Genomic DNA, 19,614 nt, shown 5'->3' on the forward strand with positions numbered 1-19,614 from the left:
ATTGCCCACTATTTCAGCTAGTTCACCACATGTCATCTATTCATAGAAAATCAGCACTCCATCTAACCTGCATGTTTATTAGTATTGCCGTTGTGCTGGTGAATGTCATGGTTTCAGGTCTAGCTGCACCTCTGTCCCTTCCCGGTCTCTCTGAATGCATCCCCTCAGGAGGCAGGCTTTGTGCTTTTACCTACCCTGAGGGCAGAAGTCCATAATTCTCTCCCACTTAGACTGCACCCTGAACTACAATGTGTATCAACTGTGCTTGCCCAGCAGGCCTGACTGGACTTAGTACCTGTGATTTTTCCCTTCAGGAGTCTGTGTACACAGTGACCCAAAGTATTGTTTATTTTGCCAGTAGGAACAAAGCATAGACAAAAAAGGATTTTAAAACAATAGTCTATGTCTATCTTACCTAAAGCCCTACCATCCTGTGATGGCAACCTAGGTAGGCCTAGTTTCTTCAGACACCTTAGCTGGGTCCATATAGTCCCTCCAAACAACTGTTCCTCTTGAGGGTGTGTTCCTTTTTAAATTGATATATTCCTTCTGACCTTCTGGTTTCCAGGCCTTTTCTTATCCTGGCATTATCTCTTAACAACCCTTCAGTGTTTGCTTAGGGGTGGCTTATCTTATTCTTTTCCCTCCCTGCTTGTTTTTCCTTACAGCTCTTATTAAACTAAAACAATATATTCATACACTGAACATCTCAATAACCACGTCAACATACTGTAGTAATAAATTATTACAGCATAGTTCCACTTCCATCACAGTGAGACCATCAGACTCCAACAAAATGCTGTTAGATGTTTACAGGACAGTGGTGGCAAGTCCATTCTCAGCATCACATCTTTCCTAAAGTGTGGCACCCAGAACTGAACACAGTACTTCAGCAGAGGCCTCACCAGTGCCGAGTAGAGTAGGAAAATTATCTCCTGTCTCTTATGTATGACACTCATGTTAATACACCGCAGATTTATATTAATCTGTTTCACAGCTGTACCACAGTGTTGACTCAGATCAATTTGTGATCCTTTTCAGCAGTACTACCACCTCACCACTTACTCTCCATTTTGTAGTTGTGTAGTTTTGTAGTTGTGCATTTGTTTTTTTCTTCCGAAGTACTTTGCACTTATTTTTATTGATTTCAGACCAATTCTCCTATTTGTAAAGGTCATTTTGAACTCTAATCCTGTCCTCCAAAGTGCTTGTGCCCCCTTGCAGCTTGGTGTCATCTGCAAATTGTATAAGCATACTTTTCACTCCATTATCCAAGTCATTAATGAAAATATTAATTGCACCAGACCCAGGACTGATCCCTTGGGATCCAACTAGATACATCCTCCCAGTTTGACAGCAAACCATTGATAACTAGTCTTTGAATACAGTCTTTCAACGAGTTGTGAACTCATCTTACAGAATTTCATGTAGATCACTTGTTTTATTCAGCTTAAAAACAACCCATGAAGGAAATCCGCATGCTCCGATGAATTTCTAACCTCAGTAAGTGCCTACTGTGAATTTGACAGCATTTCCCTGGGCATGTTCTGATAAACCAGACGATTTTTAATAATTAAAAAAAATTAAAAAGTGAGAAGGCCCCATTATGTAAAGCTGACAAAGAAGAGGTCAGTGCCTACAAACAAGCTGATAGAATTCAAGACATCTGCACAGCGATGTAAAAAGGAGCATTCTGGGTGTTGATATGCACATAAGCACATCAAATTCTGTATGGATTGTACTCATCATTTGTAAAATTTTGTTTTATAAAACCACATGGAATTTTTGAGTTTTAAGATGCTTTTCTGCACTCTTAAATGGATGAATTCATCTTTCAGAAAAAGATGTACTTCACAAAAATGTACTTCAGAAAAAGCCAATTGTATACTAAATTGTCACCTGAAGCCAAGCCCTCTCAGAGGTCCAGAGAGGCCCAGGCCACTTCCAGCTTTTGAGCCCCCTAACCATAATAAAAATAAAAAATGACAACACATGAAAACAAAATCAGGCACCAAAAAAAAAAAAAAAAAGACAATTTGAATATTTTTGTATTTAACAAATGCTTTTCTAGCCTTTTTATGTGCAAATGCACTAACTAGTGAGGAAAAATCTAGCTTTCCTGCAATGTCACAGTTGATTTTAAGCATGGAGAGCCCATTCAAACGCTCTTATCCCAAGACAAAGGGATGATATATTTTATTTATAAATAAATACACAGATACAGACAGAGATAATGGTCAAAAATTTCAAACATGTGTCCTCATGAAACGCATTGTACAAGATTGTCCTCACACATTTTCACCTTGAAATTTTCACGTGGGCCTATAGACCACGAAAGCCTATGATGATGGCCAAGCTACCAAGCTAGGGCTCAACCAACCAACCAACCAGTCACCTCTTAACTACCGTATGAAGATAATAATGAGGAATTCTCACACATAAATAATTCCTTAGTCAACTAGACGTAAAACTATAAAGACACTAAAATGTAATAATTCTCTACCTTTCAACACACACTTGATCTAGCACCAGCCACTAGTAGTGGTTTGTTTATATAATCAGCTGATCTGAGAGGACACATTCATCGCGGTCTAATCTTGTGCCATCAGAACCGATATATTTTTATTAATATTTATGAAATTTTTTAACTCTTTAATATGACAAAATCTATATCAGTTAACAAAAAAATTATGTCTTTAACCAAATCACATCTCTTATTTGCTTAAATTTGCAGCTCTAAGCTGAGAGAGTGTGTCACATTTTGGTCCGATAGGGATGTGCATAAAAACAAGTTGCAAAACTTATCAAATGCCAAAAAATTAGCAAGTGTCTAAATCTGAGGTCCCCTTTGAGCTTGAGGCCCAGGTCAAATGGCCCTTCTGGCCCCCCTCTGATTGGCCCTGCCTGGAGCAAAGTTTTACAGATGGGTGATAAAATTATGTTTAGAGTGGAAAATACTGAAACTCTCAGCTTTGTAGCATTGTTACAATATGTGCTAATGTAGAAACCACACACAGCTAGAAGGGATGTATGAGTGAAATGGTGTTCTAGATAGGATGGTGATTGATTTGATGTAAAGTATCTTTGCTCTAGCAAGGACAGACTAGAATGTCTTGCAGCCCAGAGCAAACTGAAAAGCATATTGACTGGAAACAACTAGTTAAAAAGCCATCAAAGGAAAACGCTTGGCTGTAGTTTATTGCAACTAGACATGTTAATTCCATGGTACATTCTCTTCATCCTGTTTTCTGTTTTAATTGGCCACATCAGAGAGAAGCAGACAGTGGTTTTATTAATGAAATTCCAACAAGTTTCAAGTTACTTTCAACATATCACAGTTACTCAGTTACTTCTCTACCTACAATATTGCTATCAACTATAGAAAACTCACCTTTATGCTTTATTGTTTCAATCTTTATATTATTTATCTTGAAGATAAGAATCTGGGTTTGCTGTATGGAATTTGTGCCCCTTGCAGCTTTTGAGTCATTATTATCTTCAGGTGATTTTGTGTTTTAACAAAAGAAAGAAATGAGACTGAGGGAAGAAGGGACCTGGCTGGTGAAGAGTGAGGTGGCATTGTAAACTCCTGCTGTTTATATTTGTAAGGATCGTCTTTTCTAAAGCATCCAGAACGCTATCTTTGCCCTATGCCAAATGTGGTACTAGTTGGCTGCCATGCAAGCACAACATAGTGGAGTTTGCCTTGGGATTTCTCCATGGTATGGTATGTTGTGATAGCGACTTAGATATTCTTTGAAGTGAGATGGCCCGGCCCTTGGAATGGCCAGCTACAGCCAGCAATAAATGAGGAGACAGCCTCAATGATTTGGGTCTGTTGACATAAGATTCTGGAAAAGTCCAGTGTATGTAACTTCTTTTCTCTCAATGTAGTGTGGGGCTCCAGGAAGAAAACAGATAGGATAATGGATTGATTTAGGTAGAATTCTGAGACCACCCTGGGGATGAACTTGCAGTGAAGTTTCAGCACTACTTCATTCTGTGAAAGGTCATTGCGGGAGGGTCAGCATTTAAATGCTTAAAGCTCATTCAGTCTCCTGGCCGAAGTGATATCCAGTAGGAAGAGAGTATTCAGTCTGAGATGAAGTAAGGAGCATTCTGAAAGGGATTCGAACGAAGGCCTAGGAATCTCAAAAAGATGATGCTGAGGTCCCAGGAGCAGGGTTCTCTGACCAATGGGTATGTACATAACAGACTCTTGAGGAACTTTGATACTGCCAGAGTGAAGATGGAGCATGACTGTACTGGTGGACGGCATCCTAAGATCATTGCAAACTTGATGGAGTAGAATGATTTGCCAGGGTGCTACAGATGCAACAAGTAGTTGAAGATCCATGGTATCAAAGCATACGTGGCTCTGCTGGACCAGCCAAATTGAGAACCTCATCCATTTAGATAAATAAATCCCTCTGGTGGAGGTCTTCCTGCTCTATAGCAGGATCTCTAGGACTTGCCTAGAGCAGTTCCTGTCCATGGTTACTTAATGAGACAACACCCAGGCTGTCAGGTGCAGAGACTTCAGGTCTGGATGGAGTATCTGATGATAGTGCTGTGAGATCAGGTTTGTGCAGTGAGAGAACAGGATCAGCTGCTGAACAGACATCTGTAACAGGTCTGTCAGCCAAAACTGCCTTACCCAGGATGGGGTTATGAGAAAAATCACTTTTGATGTTGGAAATCACGCTGGGGATCAGGGAAATTACAGTGACAAGACATAAAGGAGATATGGGCTCCACTGCAGAAGGAAGATGTTGGGCAATAAGCCTGGGCTCATGCCTCCTTTAGAGCAATAATTCTGGCACTTGGCATTAACCTTGGTGGCAAACAGTCCCTCCTGGGAACCCCCAGCCATGGGATATTGGTTCTACAATGCATCTCTGTAGGGACCACTTGTGAGCAGTCACCGGTTGTCTGGTCAGGAAGTCTGCCAGATTGTTGCTAACTCCTGGAAGGGAAAGAGCATCTCTGCTATCCTGTGTGGTGACAACATATCCAGAGCTGGATGGCTTCCAGAGAGAGGGGAGATGAATGTACGTTTCCATGCTTGTTTACATAGTGCATTGCAGACGTGTTGTCTGTCAGGGTCTGCACTATGGAGTTTTGAAGAACAGGCATACTAGCCTGATGGCTCTGAATTCCAGGAAAATGATATGGACCAGACATCTTCTGGGGACTAGGTCCCTTGCATTTTTGATGGTCCAGGTGGGCTCCCAACCTGTGCCTGATGCATCTGTGATTAAAGACATTGCCTGGGGGGTGGTGGGGAATCAGAGAATGGCACACCTTCCACACCCATTTTTGGGTTCCTTCCACCATTTCAGTTCTGCAACGATGTGAAGTGTAACCGAAATCTTTTTGCTCATTTGGTGTTTCACAGAGGGACAGATTTAGGGCAGTCTCAAGTGAAGTCTGGCAAGTGGAGTCATATCTGACCTAGCAGCCCCAGACATGTCCATGCTATCGTAATCAGGTTTGATTCTAGTCCGAGTAAGAGTGACTGCATCAACAGGAACCGGTCTTTGGGGAGGTACACTCCTGCCACCATGGAGTCAATCAAGGCTCCTATGAACTATAGTCTGTGAAATATAGTTTGTGATAGGGTTAGAGACAATTTTTCATAGTTCACCAGGAGCTCTGAGAGAACAGGGAGAGGGTATATTCTAGGCTTGTTGCCATCTCCTGCAGGGATCTGCCCTTGATCATCCAATTGTCCAGGTAAGAATAGATGGGAATGTCCTTCTTCCTGAATTGTGCTGCTACTTCATGAAGACTCACGGTGTCATGGAGAGTCTGGATGGTTGTACCTGGTACTGGGAATGATTTGGTCCCACTATGAGTCTTAGATACTTCCTGTGGATCAGGTGTATAGCTATATGGAAATATGCATCCTCCAAATCAAAATCCATGAACCAGTCAGCTGTAATGGCCACTCAGGCCTGGTAGAAAGGAACAAGGCGATGCCCAAAGGTGGGTGCATGTTCCAGATTGACTCCAGTATGACTCGACTCTACAGTCAAATCTGCTGCCTCAGAGGTGGCTGGGTTAGACAAAGAGGCAGAAAACTGTCCCTAGAGTACTTGGGCTTCTTTCTTTGTGGGTACTGTGACTGTCAGCTTCAGGAGTAGGACACTGTCCTCTGGTAATTCTATGACTTTCTATAGAGGACCAATGGGTAAATCCCTAAGAACCGTAGTGTGGCCCTTGAGACAGCAGAGTGCTGTGTTTGTTTTCTGTCTGAAGAGCTCCATCTCTTTGAAGGCCTGGTCCTTTGTAATAGCCTGTATTTCATATGGTACCTTCAGATACCTGATGCCATGAGATCAGTTTCATAGTGACAGCTGTAGCCATCAACCTTGAGGGCATATCAGATGCATCAATGGCTGCCGGTAGAGATAGTCTCATGACAAACTAACCCTCCTTCATGATCTCCTTTAACTTACCCCTGTTTCCTTGTGAGATATAAAATAGGATGTGAGTGACCCTCTCCAAGTGAGGAAATTGTATTTGTTAAACAGAACCTGGTAGTTCACCCTCCCAAAGCTGCAGTGAGGATGACAAAATATGCCTTACATCCATAAAGTTCAAACGTTTTGGGATTTTTGTCTGTACGTATCTCTTTTGTGATTTTTCCTCAGCTGCCAAAACAACCAGGGAATTTGGGTTTTGGATAGTTGTAAAGTGCCCCTTTGGGGGCGCCTGATCTCTCTTCTCTGTTCCTTTAAAAGTGGGAGGAAGAGTAGGGTTTTACATGGTCTTTTGCCCAGTTCCAGGATCGACTGTTAATAGGGAGGGAAATTCTGGCCAATATTATGTGGCACTCAAAATGTCAAAGAGTTGGTGAGACTTCTCTCATATAAATGTAGTCTCAATATCCAGTGTGACAAAGTTCCTCCTCTATCTTGGTGGGTCCTGCGCTTATTGGCGGATTTTCTTGCCTCAGAGATTCACCATGTGGGTTGGGGAACAGCCCAGAGATCTTCCCCTCTGGAAGAACCCACAGTCCAGGTCAATTGGGAGGTTTGGGGGGAACCCGGGCCCGCCCTCTACTCCGGGTTACAGCCCAGGGCCCTGTGGACTGCAGTTGTCTATAGTGCCTCCTGTAACAGCTACATGACAGCTACAACTCCCTGGGTTACTTCCCCATGGCCTCCTTCAAACACCTTCCTTATTCTCACCACAGGACCTTCCTCCTGGTGTCTGATAACGCTTGTGCTCCTCAGTCCTCCAGCAGCACACCCTCTCACTCTCAGCTCCTTGTGCCTCTTGCTCCCAGCTCCTCACACTCGCACCACAAACTGAAGTGAGCTCCATTTAAAACCCAGGTGCGCTGACTAGCCTGCCTTAATTGATTCTAGCAGCTTCTTCTTAATTGGCGCCAGGTGTCCTAATTAGCCTGCCTGCCTTAACTGGTTCTAGCAGGTTCCTGATTACTCTAGTGCAGTCCCTGCTCTGGTCACTCAGGGAACAGAAAACTACTCATCCAGTGACCAGTATATTTGCCCTCTACCAGACTCCTGTAATCCACTGGTCTGGGTCTGTCACACGAGGGTCTCCACAATATGGGACAGAAAGTCATTAAAAGCTTTCAAGTTGTCCATCCGAGTGTCAGGGATGGTGTCATTGCCTCATCTGGCAATAAGGACGACTCCTTGGGTGGAGACAAGGTTGATGTAATCCTTCTGTTGCATCTTGCTCCTGGAGGTCCACATCTGGTTTTGGCATGAACAGCCCGGCTAATGATGCCACTGGGGAATGGGATCTCCTCCTCTTTCTGGAAATGTGGGAGGGGGATCTGCTCCTGGATTCATGAGATGTGGCCAGGATGGCATGCCATATGGGCACTGGCTTGGTTGTGGCTGGCCAACCCAATGCCACTCACATCCCATTTGGGGTGGAGCTGCGAACAACAGCTCCCTGGTTGGTGCTTTCTTTGAGGGCAGAGAAGACAGATTTGTACTTGAAACCAGTGAAAGCAAGTACACTGGTGATAGTGAGGAGGGATATATCTTCTCTTCAAACAGTGGTGCCATAGGGCGATAAGGTATCAAAGGCCATTTCCAGCACCAGTCACCTCTTTGGAATAGGGAACATCTCTGGACATGATCCAGTGTCCTCCAGGTGTGTATTAGAGCATTGCTGGGTACTGAGGTTGGTGCCTTGTCTCTTGTTCCCTGTGCCATTCCTGCTCTGATCAAGAACTCAGAGGCTCTGTGCTTTGAGAAGTGATCTTGTGTGTCCTCCTTCCAGGACTTTCCTTCATATTTGGTGCTATACTGGGCTCCGTCCAGCTCTGTGAAAGAATGTCAACTTTATGTCTGAGCACAGATGCTGGCTTTACTCTCTGGGATGTTGGTGCCAGGTTCATCCATACTGAGGTGTCCAGTACGGAAGATTTCATTGATGTTGAGGTGGTTGGTGTCCAAGACACCAGGTCTCGTTCTGCCAGTGCTCTCTTTGCCTTGTTTCCAGTGTCCAATCCTAGAGTATAAGGTGTACTCACAGGAGCACTGGCTGATGTTGATTTATCTCGCCTTGATCTGGTAGTGATGGTCACCTCTGGGTCTGAAGCAATCCAAACGGACTGCCCCTGCAGGCGTAGCTTGAGCCAAGCCTCCCTGGATTTGTGGAGGAAAAGGACTTACACACAGAGCATATCTATCTGGGTAGAAAAGCCACCGTGCCCATTTTTGACAGGGATCAGTTCATAATAGGACAGGCAGGGTTTGGAGTCCACCATGGGGCATGGTGGCTGGTTCAAAGTGGCTGGACCTCTGTATGGCAGAGTTGCTGATAATGTCCTAATGAAGAATGAAGGAAGATTTTTTCACAAAATTGGAGAAAAAAATATTTTGAAGACTCTCTGAGTAGTAGCAGGTTGAACATTTGCCAAGTTCTGTCTTGTTGCCATGGGAGGGTTGCAATGACTCTGTCCTTTATGACTTCACATAGGGGCCACAAGGAGGCAGAGGGTGTATGTGCAGCCCTGACAGACACAGCTAGTCAAAAAAACTGATCTTGCATGCATGTGCACCTATGTCGGAGTACACACGGACATATATTCATCAAAGAAAAAGTCATTTCTATATTTAATTTCCAGTATTTTATGAACACCTTTCATACTTTCAGGTAAAGATGCTTACTTTACTCTAACCCTCAAAAGTATCATGATGATGAATTTGCCCACAGCCCTGACACAAGAAATATCTCTTTCCCCTTTTAAAAAATCTTTCCATATCAACAACCAATATACAGACAGGAAAATGACATAACAGCTACATGATGCTGCATCATTTTCAGTGCACTTGAAGGTAATTAAAAGGTTATGGAACATTCTTCTAAATATTAAAGAAAAGGTAGTGAGTGATGATTTACAAACTATGTTTAGTGAAGGCATGACTGAACCATTGGCATGTTAAACTGCATTTTAATTGTGTTTAAAAATACCTGTGGGCAATGTAAAGCTGTTGGTTTTCAAAGTCATAAATGAGCATATTGATTGATCTATTGACCTTCCGTATCAACTTAAAAAATTTAAAAGGTAATTTAATTAGAACAGTGCCTCCCTCCCCCAAAGAAAACAGTACAAGCCTGTTTGGAAGCATGATATAGCCTAAGAAAGTGGAGACCAGTTAGATTTGGACAACCCAGGGAAAAAATAGGAGATTAAAACTAACAGTATTATTATTATTATGCTTCTGGGTCTATCACAGAGGTCGGCAACCTTTCAGAAGTGGTGTGCCGAGTCTTCATTTATTCACTCTAATTTAAGGTTTTGCGTGCCAGTAATACATTTTAACGTTTTTAGAAGGTCTCTTTCTGTAAGTCTATAATATATAACTAAACTATTGTATGTAAAGTAAACAAGGTTTTCAATATGTTTAAGAAGCTTCATTTAAAATTAAATTAAAATGCTGATCTTACGCCACCAGCCTGCTCAGCTCGCTGCCAGCCTGGCGTTCTGTTCACCTAGGTCGGCAGAGGGCTGATCAGGGCCTGCAGCCGGGACCCCAGACCGGGTGTGTGTGTGTGGGGGGGATTGGGGTGTTTCAGGGGTCAGGGCAGAGGGCTGGGGTGTGTGTGGGGGCGGTTCAGAGATCAGGGCAGAGGGCTGTGGGGGGTTCAGGGCAGAAGGCTGCGGGTATGGGGGGTGCAGGGCAGAGGGCAGGGGGTGTGGGGGATGCAGGGCAGAGGGCTGGGTGTGTGTTGGGGTGGGGGGTTTCAGGGCAGAGGGCTGGGGGGTGCAGGGCAGAAGGCTGAGTGTGTGTTGGGGTGGGGGGTGCAGGGCAGAAGGCTGAGGGGTGCAGGGCAGAGGGCTGGGGGTGTGGGGGGTGCAGAGCAGAGGGCTGGGTATGTGTTGGGTTGTGGGGGGTTCAGGGCAGAAGACTGAGTGTGTGTTGGGGTGTGGGGGGTTCAGGGCAGAGGGCTGGGAGTGTGGGGGGTGCAGGGCAGAGGGCTGGGTGTGTGTTGGGGTGGGGAGTGCAGGGCAGAGGGCTGGGGGGTGCAGGGCAGAAGGCTGAGTGTGTGTTGGGGTGTGGGGGGTTCAGGGCAGACAGCTGGGGGTATGGGGGGTGTGGGGCAGAAGGCTGAGTGTTGGGGGGTTCAGGGCAGAGGGATGGGGCTGTGGGGATGCAGGGCAGAGGGATGGGTGTGTGTTGGGGTGGTGGGGGTTCAGGGCAGAAGCCTGGGGAGCTCGGCTTGTGGGGGTGCTCCCAGCCCCCTGCCCTGAGCGGCTCATGGCAGGGGGCTGGAAGGGATATGTCCTGTTCCACCCCTTTCTCCCAGGCTCCGTCCCTACCTCTCTCTGCGTCCTCTACAGAGCTGTGTACATGCTGCTGCTTTCTCCCTCCACTCCTCGCTAGGGCCATCAGCTGATTGGCCAGGGAAGGAGAGGAGGAGGGGCAGGAAAGCACCACGCTGGGGGAAGAAGGGGGGGAGGGGGAAGCTTGGCTGCTGCAGGACCAAGGTTTTACCTCCTGCCCCTGCAGGGGAGAGCGGTGGGCGGGGGGGGTTGAGTGGGGCTGGGACCGCGGCAGGGAGCTGCGTGCCACTCAAAATCAGCTCGCGTGCCGTAGGTTGCCAACCCCTGGTCTATCAGGAGAAAACATACTACTATATTCTACAGCACTCACCTAAAACAGCAGCATCTCTACAGAGATATGAAGTGGTTTGAAACATTACTTTTAAATATTGTGGTACGTTTTTATATGGGTTGGTTACCACATATAAAGGAGTCTCCTGCTATGATGTTGTATAATCTCTGAATAATACCCTCAATAATCTCCATGGAAAAAATGTGAAGCTGCAGCAATAACGAAAAAACATAGGGCATAGCATCGCATGGGAGAGATTCTGGAAGAAAGGAAAAACACATGGGATAATCACTGGAAATTTAAGGCACAAAGGGAAAGACGTGCTCCAGATTAAATCATGATCTCCAGCCATTAGCTCTCAGCTATTCCACCTAAGGACAAAAGCATAGTGAGGATAATAGAGCTGGCCTTAAGAACAAGCAAAGCAAGTGTCCACTGCTGCCTCAGAATCCATGGACACTCTGAAACTCACCCTCCAACACAATCTGCATCTTTGGCAGCATGAATGTATGGGGAGGCAGTCTCTCACTGCCAGGCCTTCGCTCCTCTCTGCCAATGGGAATGGAAGGAGCAAGAATTTATGGCCCGATTTCCTGTCTTCTAGCTCTTGCCAGGAGCCCTGTAAATCATAAGGCTGTCCCTGCTAATGCTAAAACACAGCCTCACCTGTGATGGTAGCACCCACTATATTTAAGGTTAACTTCTAGCTTTCATCTTAAGCTTTCTCCCGGCACTTCCCTTTTCAGTTTAATTGTAAGTCTTTTTTCAAACAAATTCTTTTTGGTCTGAAATATGCTGTGTTTGGTCACAGCTTGAGTTTTCTTGGAAAGTTTGAGCAAAATTGGTTCAGCTGTTGAGTTATGTCAAGAAAAAAAACCCAAAACAAACCACTTTCCCCATATGTTCCAAGTGGAATTTTTGCACTCACATAACTCAAAATCAGCTCAAGCTAAAAACATCAAACTCAGTTTGTTTTGTTGTTCCCAGTGAGACTTAAATGTCAGCCCAAGTCTGAAGAAAACTGGTTCTGTAGATCTCAACTTTATGTGCAAAGTCAGCAATTTCATACACAGATTTTAGAATTACTCTATTTTGGGTTTTTCAGGTTGTGTTATTAAAGCTTCTTTAATAAAGAATGTCTCACAATTAACTTTTGTTCAATTCAGGGAAGAGAGCTCTGTGGTTTAGCACCAACTTCCTCCCTTTTGTCTTTTAAAGGAAACAGGGAAATTTAATTAAACAAAATCGGGAGATGATGCAATGTTGTGGTCGAGAAATGAACACTCAGAAGTCAGCTTTCAGAAGTTAGGATTTCTAACACACCATTAACTCTTACATGATTCACATATATTATTTTCTAGTCTTGCTTTCTCACTAAAATTGATCTTTATTCCATTACTGTTTCAGAAGGTCTGCTTTTGAGCTCATTAATTTATAATGCTTTTAATTTAATACTTCAGTTGGCTCTCTCTGCAAAACTACCTCAGTTTGCATGGAATCCTCAACATCAGGATATAGGCACACGGGCTGAGCACAGTGGAGAAGCTCACACTGCAAATCTCTGTACCATGAATAGAAAAACTCTGTTTCCAAGACTGTTAGCCAGGAACCTTTCATTAAATTAACTCAAAATACGTTGCTTGATTCCTTCCTTCCCTATAGGATCTTTCTGAGTGTACTCTGACTATTGCACACGAGTATTTCTTTATTCTGATGATAGATTCCACCGTGTCAACACCCACCAACCTGTAGCCAAGGAGTACAGACAGGAGTTCGTCAATGTCATTACTGACTCAGTTCTAAGCATTGTTTTTGAGCTAAGTATGTAGACGACCTCTGCCCCACTCAAGCCATTGCTTTTCTCTTTCAACTGAGCTCACCACTTCCATTAAGCTTTTGTCCAAATGAGCAGTGGGTTGCATTCCACATTCTTACAGGAGTCACCTGCAAGACAATTGCCTGGAATCCATGCAGTACACAGTAATCAAAATGGGGTTTGAAGAGGAACAGGATCCGTTTGACTCTCTTTATGGAAACAGATTTTAATGTGATCCATCAACAGAACTGGTGTGATGAAGCCCAAGGATATTACTGCTGAGAGGTAGAATGACCCCAGGACATGGGTAATTACACATTTGCAAGCAAACAAGGATTTCAAGAATGATCATACTTAAGCCCTTCAAAATAAAGAGTACAAGTGAACTTAGGCAGCAAATACTTTTATGAAAGAGAGGGGACTAATGGATCCAGCCACAAAGAACGTATTTCAAACTTAGCAGAGACATGTGTCCTGGTATAGGCCAAGGTCCAGTGTGCTTCAGCAGCAGCAACCATGGGAAAGACAAGTTGTGGACTACCAACGTTGGCATGTTGGGAGAACATGGAACAGGAAGTCCCCTCTGCCCTCCTAGCATGACGTTTCAGCACTGACTGAAGCTGGGAGCATGTAGGAGGCAAGCAGAGAGGAGGTTGCTGGACTGGAATGCTCTTCTGTATTTCTTTACAGAATAAAGCTTTCCTGGTAGTTTGTCTGAGTGGGCCTGGTCTGAGGTGAACACACAGACACACAACACAGTACACACAGGGGAGCCTCAGGCCCAGTTTCCTAAAGTGGTGTAAAAAAAGGCACAAGGCCTTTTACTCTACCTTGAGCAACCTCCTAGTGGGCCAGTGAAAGGAAGGCGACTACATTGGTCAAGAGACATGTCTCTAGGCAACATACTGGTCTTCATATTAATGTTAAAACAATTGCATTTCTGTGACTTTTTAAAAAGTACATTTTTTTTACACACACACACACACACACACACACACACACACACACACACACACACACACACACACACACACACACACACACACACACACACCTGTGAAGAAAAGCTTCAGCCTGAAGGCTTGAAAACCCAGAGGCACCCCCACAGCATTTTAAAAGCTTGTGATTTTCAAACAAATTCATGACTGTTGAATGCTTGGGGATAGCAACAGTAGATCAGGGCTGCAAAACATGGGCCACTGGCTACATCTGGCCCCAAGGACCCTTCTCTCTAGTTGGCAGCTCACACTGCACTTCTAAGGTCCTCAGCTTGCAGCTGCTTGCTTTGCAGCTCAAGTGGCAGGAGAGAGTGGGGCGGGAGTGGGCGGAACGGAGGAGGAAGCTCATGCCTGATTGGGCACAGGCAGCTGATCTGCTGTCCCCTGCTGTTCAGCAGTGGCTCTTTGAGCAGCTGCCACTACTGCCACAATGCTCCCCAGCCAGAGCTCACAGGAAGAGGTTGTTTTCCAGCCTCCCCCTCAGGCCCTCTCCCACAGGGCTGTGCCTGATCTCTCCTTAAATTCTTGCTGCTGCTGCTTCTCCCTCCCCAAGGGAGGAGTAGGGGAAATTCCCCAAGGCCTGGTCTACACTGGGGGGAAGGGGGGAATCGATCTAAGTTATGCAACTTCAGCTACGTGAATAACGTAGCTGAAGTCGACGTACTTAGATCTACTTACCGTGGTGTCTTCACTACGGTGAGTCGACTGCTGCCGCTCTCCCATCAACTCTGCCTGCGCCTCTTACCAAGCTGGTGTACAGGAGTCGACGGGAGAGCGCTCGGGGATCGATATATTGCGTCTATACTGCCCGCTGATCCAGCCAGTAGTGAAAACATACCCCAAGTGTTGGGAAAAGAGAAAAAATTCACTACTAGGTGCGGGCCAGGGGTTGCCTTATCAATGGACAGAGGAAAGGAGGTTTCATAAATGCATTTGCTTTTTTAAAATGTCCTAAAAATGCAGCATTTACCATTACTGCAGTGGGACAGCAAAGTTAGCCTCCCACTTGAAAACTTTTTACCGCCAGCCCCAGAGCTCTGATTGAAACGGCTCTTCAGCCCTCAGCACACAAGGTGACAGCCCTGCACTACGTAGGCCACTACTAGACTGTTCTGTTCTTTCAGCTCTTGTGAGTCTAACAGAAACAGAGACAGTGAATGAACAGGGTGCGCAGCAAATCCTTTCTACACAACCACGAGGAGACAACGTGGGCCAGTGGCATGGCACTAGAGTGGGAGTCAGGGGCCTGGCTTCTATTGCTGAATCTCTCACTGACTTGCTGTATGACCTCAGGCAAGTCACTTCACCTCCTTTTTGGGTTCAGACTCATGATTTTTGAACGCTTAGGGATGACAACACTGAGCACTAGATCAGAGCTGGAAACATATGGGTCACTGGTCACACCCAGCCTCTGGGAGCTTACACTCCAGGTTTCTCTTCTTGCACGTGTTTCTTATTTGCAACTAGGGGGAACCTTCCTTTGTGAAGCACTTTGAGGTCAAGGGGTGAGAACTGCTATATAAGAGCTGAGCATCATTATATGGATTTTTTGCCAAGATCTGGAAGTTTTGCATTAGCCATGAGTCATTTCCTGGTCTGCAGTCCAGAAACATAGGTGCTGGAACTAGGAAGGCTAGGGGTGCTGCCGCACCCCCTGGCTTGAAGTGGTTTCCATCATATACAGGGTTGATAGTTTGGTTCAATGGCTCTCAGCACTCGCACTATACAAATTGTTCCAGCGCCCCTGTCCAGAAATACCTAATTTGAAAATCTTCATTTTTTAAAATTTTTAACATCAAAAGTAATTGGTATCTGAATCTATGGCATGATTCATTTCACTGAACAGCAATACACTCGTGGGTGCCCTACACAATAGCCAAACAATACAGCAGAAGGATAATCTAAGTGACTGGAAAGTGGAGTTTAAGGGCAATATTCTGCTTGTATTATGCACACAAAACATCTGCATGGGTCATAGGGATAAAATGTACTTAGCCTGGTATCTTATCATTTTGCTGGATGGAAATGCCTGACTCATATTAGCCTTGACAGCTTTTGTTCCCACCAGATTTTGTTAATGAATTCAAGTGTTACCACTGGAAAAATAAATTAAAGTTCGCCTTTAAAAGATCAGGGCTGAAGTCCTCGTGCATTTTTCACACAGGCAAAAAGCCACGCTAGTGGGAGCCAAGCACTATGGTCTATATTAAACAGGAACATATTAGCACAGTTTACGTGCGAGAGAGAATTCACACAACTCTCTTGTTGAGATTTCAAGGAGGTTTGAACAGATAAATCCAGTATTGGAAGCACCAGAATGCCCTTAGTGCAAGTTCATTAATATGGCCATTGGAAATGTGTTCGCATTGCTTTTAGTGCCTAGGTGTGGAAAAATGGAAGATCTCTGGAGATGCTTTTCTCTACAAGATTTGATTTTGTCTAAAATGTTTTTTTCAAAAAAGGCTTATAGAGCTGAAGTCTCTTTAAGACACATTTTACCACATAGTCTTTAATGCTTTCTGGTGCTATATTAGATTTTAACTATTAGTGATAGTGGTATGCACCCATTCAAGTTCTTCCTTCACTAGGACATAGAATACATTTAAAAACATGACACAATCAGATTTCCCTCACAGGGATGGACAGAGGCACACACACACACACACACACACACACACACACACACACCACGGCATCTCTTTTCTTGCATTTTCAATAGTGGGAAAATATGTATGAAGAAAGGGAATTTCAAGAATCAAAAAACTTCCTGCATAATCTGACTAATAATTAATTTGACCATTTCCCTGCTCCTGCCGCTGCTGCTGAGTCATCATCCATTCTCTGGCAAAGACAGACAATTATTCATCAAGGTTCTTACAAATGACTGAAAGCAGGATAAATTCTCTTCTTTGACTGTCATGCTCATAAGTGATTTTGATGTCTTGCCTCCTAAAACTCCCGGCATTTGCCATTATTTTTAGTTTGCTAGCAACAAAAAACATTTTTAAAATGAACTAGAAAATAACAGAGTAGCAAACATTCCCCCCACCCCGAATGATTTATCTTCATGTATTTTCATTGTGTGCAATTACAGCAGAAGGGAAAAAACCTCTGGAATTTGAAGTTTTGCTCGATTACCACTTTAATTGTGACTTGAATAAATTCAGGTTATATGACTAGGACTTTGGGTTAAATAGCAAGAGGCTGCTAGCCTTCTCATGTCCCCCTCCCCCCCCCATCCCTGATGAATAATTTTCATTGCTTATATCGGATGACAAAATCCTTGCAAACAAAAACCATCTGACATCATGCAAATCAATTATGCAAGAAACCTACTGGACTAGGTCCTTAAAAATACTCTCAGCAAACAAGTAAAAATCCTCCCCATTAAGATCTGCTAACCCCAGTCCAATTTTCATTTTTTTAAAAGACTAGAGACATTTCATCTCTATACTAATTTGCTTTATGTGTGGGGAAAAAAACAGGGAACATAACCAAGACAGTATTGCTATGCCTCTCTGTACTGATCTAGGCTGATGGCTGCTAATGTAAATACATAATTTGACACTTATAAGAAGGGCCCATATTAGGATACAGGGCCCATTTCAGGACAATGGGCCTTCTTCAGCTTTAAAGCTCCATCTGGCAGCATTGCTGCTAAGACTGTCAGCCGGAAGAGCTGTAAAGTGCAAGGAAGCAGCCCCTGTACCTGCAAATCCTCTGCTTGCACAGAAACTGCTCTGCTCTATTTTCTAGTGTAAGATCTGCCTAACAGAGGTTGAACTCTAGGATGACCACACAGAAAGAGACTGGCAAATTAGCTTTTGGATAATTGTCTCTTACCTGCAAAGCAACATCATTTAGCCCAGTCCCACAGATTTTGATAGCATCCTTTCGTTACTGGTATGGCTGCAAAAGCAATGATGTCATGGGGAGGAAGCAGTTACAGTCACGTGATTGCATCCTCCCTCTGTAGGGTATCAGCTGGGGGAGAGAGAGAGAGACTGTTTGTAATCCTGCAGGAATCAGTCGAGGCAGTGAAAGCTCGATCACCCTTTTCTACACATATCATGTTGTGACTTACAAAGCTCTATTAATCAAAATGGATGACTAGCTATTTCATACCCAGGTTGCTTTTCTAAAAAGAGATTATGATTTTGTCACAGCAATAATAAATCATTGTTAATGAAGAAAAGCTAAGTAACTATGAACTCATGTGTCCATATGTTATGAGCAATATTGCTGTTTATTTTATAGCAATGCCCCAAGGCCTCGTTACATATTTCATAAATATGAAAAGTTACTAATCACAGTAGTTTGAAAATGGCACAAACCACAATTTTATAATTTCTCGCAATCCTCTGACATGCTTCTCACCTTACTCCTTTCCAAGTCTATCCAAAAATGCAGCTGCAAAAAACATTTTTCTCCCACCATATCACACCCTTGTTGAACCCTTTAACTGACTCCCTTTATCTTCCTCATGTTCAAGCTTCCTGTCCTTACCTCCAAAGTTCAATACTTCCCTCCATCTATGTTCTGAGCTCTTCTTATTCTCCCATTTTGCTTGTCCATGCCTAACCACTTATTTGTGTATCCTTTGCCTACTCATCTTTCTCCCGTCTCTCTTCCATGCTGCCCCTTGTGCTTGAAATTGTTCTTTTCCTATGTGCCACATGTTTACCCTCTTATTTGTCAAATTCCTGTTTAAGTTTTTTCCATGGAATCTTTTACTAACAATTCACTTAAAATACATTAAATAGCTTAAAAAAACCCAAAACAAAAAAAACCCCAAACCCGCAATCTTCATTGCTCTGACTTTCAAATTATTGGTCATCCAGCAGATCACATTTGGAACCATTCTCTAAGGACAAGTTTGGACTGAGTTTTACTCTAATTACAGGACCATTCTGAACACACAGGGAGTTCTCTTGTTTTAAATAAATGTTTTTATGAGAATTATGTAAGCCTCTAGATTTACCTTTCACAGTACATAGTTTACAATGAAATTTTACAAAATATACTACATATACATAATTGTGTAAAAGCATGTTACCAATTTTCTTTTATGTTTTATTATAGCATTATACTGACATTATTCATCCTCCCTTATTTGAATATACCTTTGGTTTAGCCTTAACGATCTTCAATGAAGACCTTTTCAATACCAAATAAGAGAGTAAACACAGCAACGTTTAGGGTGTTGTCTTAAGTACTGCACTTTTATTACAATATTCTCTTTGCATCCCCCACAAGTCTCTCGCTCACTTGGAATATGCATTTTGAACTGGCCCTCAATTCCACTAGTCTCTTCATGGTCAAAGCCTTCCTCAAAATCCACTTCTGTTGTGATACAGTACCTATGAAAAATTAGCTACCTAACAATAGGTCGGATAAAATAGTATGTTTGCACTCAGGGAATCATTAGTAGTCTATGGATGGGGCACACAGAGGAATTCCACCCAGACCCTTTTGGGTTAACAAAGCAGTTCTGCAGCAGTTCTCTTTGCATTTATGTTGAACATTTGGGGCAGGCCAAACAAATAGCCAGCAGGTCCATAACTATGTATACCCAACTGGGCCAAATCCTTAGGTAGGGACTGCATAGCAGGTGTTACTGTAAACAGGAAACTGGATTAGTGACTTCAGAATGGCTACACAGCTGCTCCAAATCTGGGCTCTAGGTTGA

General features: G+C 43.7%; 1 protein-coding gene across 1 annotated transcript in view; it reads right to left on the reverse strand.

Moving 5' to 3' along the window:
* The window catches only part of CLCN4 (chloride voltage-gated channel 4), a 67,138-nt gene extending 49,223 nt beyond the window's left edge, over positions 1-17,915 (reverse strand). The window contains exon 1 of the mRNA XM_054007959.1: positions 17,769-17,915. The gene's annotated coding sequence lies outside the window, so the exon portion shown is untranslated. The remainder of the gene's footprint in view (positions 1-17,768) is intronic.
* Between the last annotated feature and the right edge of the window lie 1,699 nt (positions 17,916-19,614).

This window comes from Malaclemys terrapin, chromosome 1, assembly GCF_027887155.1.
Source record: "Malaclemys terrapin pileata isolate rMalTer1 chromosome 1, rMalTer1.hap1, whole genome shotgun sequence".
NCBI classification, from domain to species: domain Eukaryota; kingdom Metazoa; phylum Chordata; order Testudines; family Emydidae; genus Malaclemys; species Malaclemys terrapin.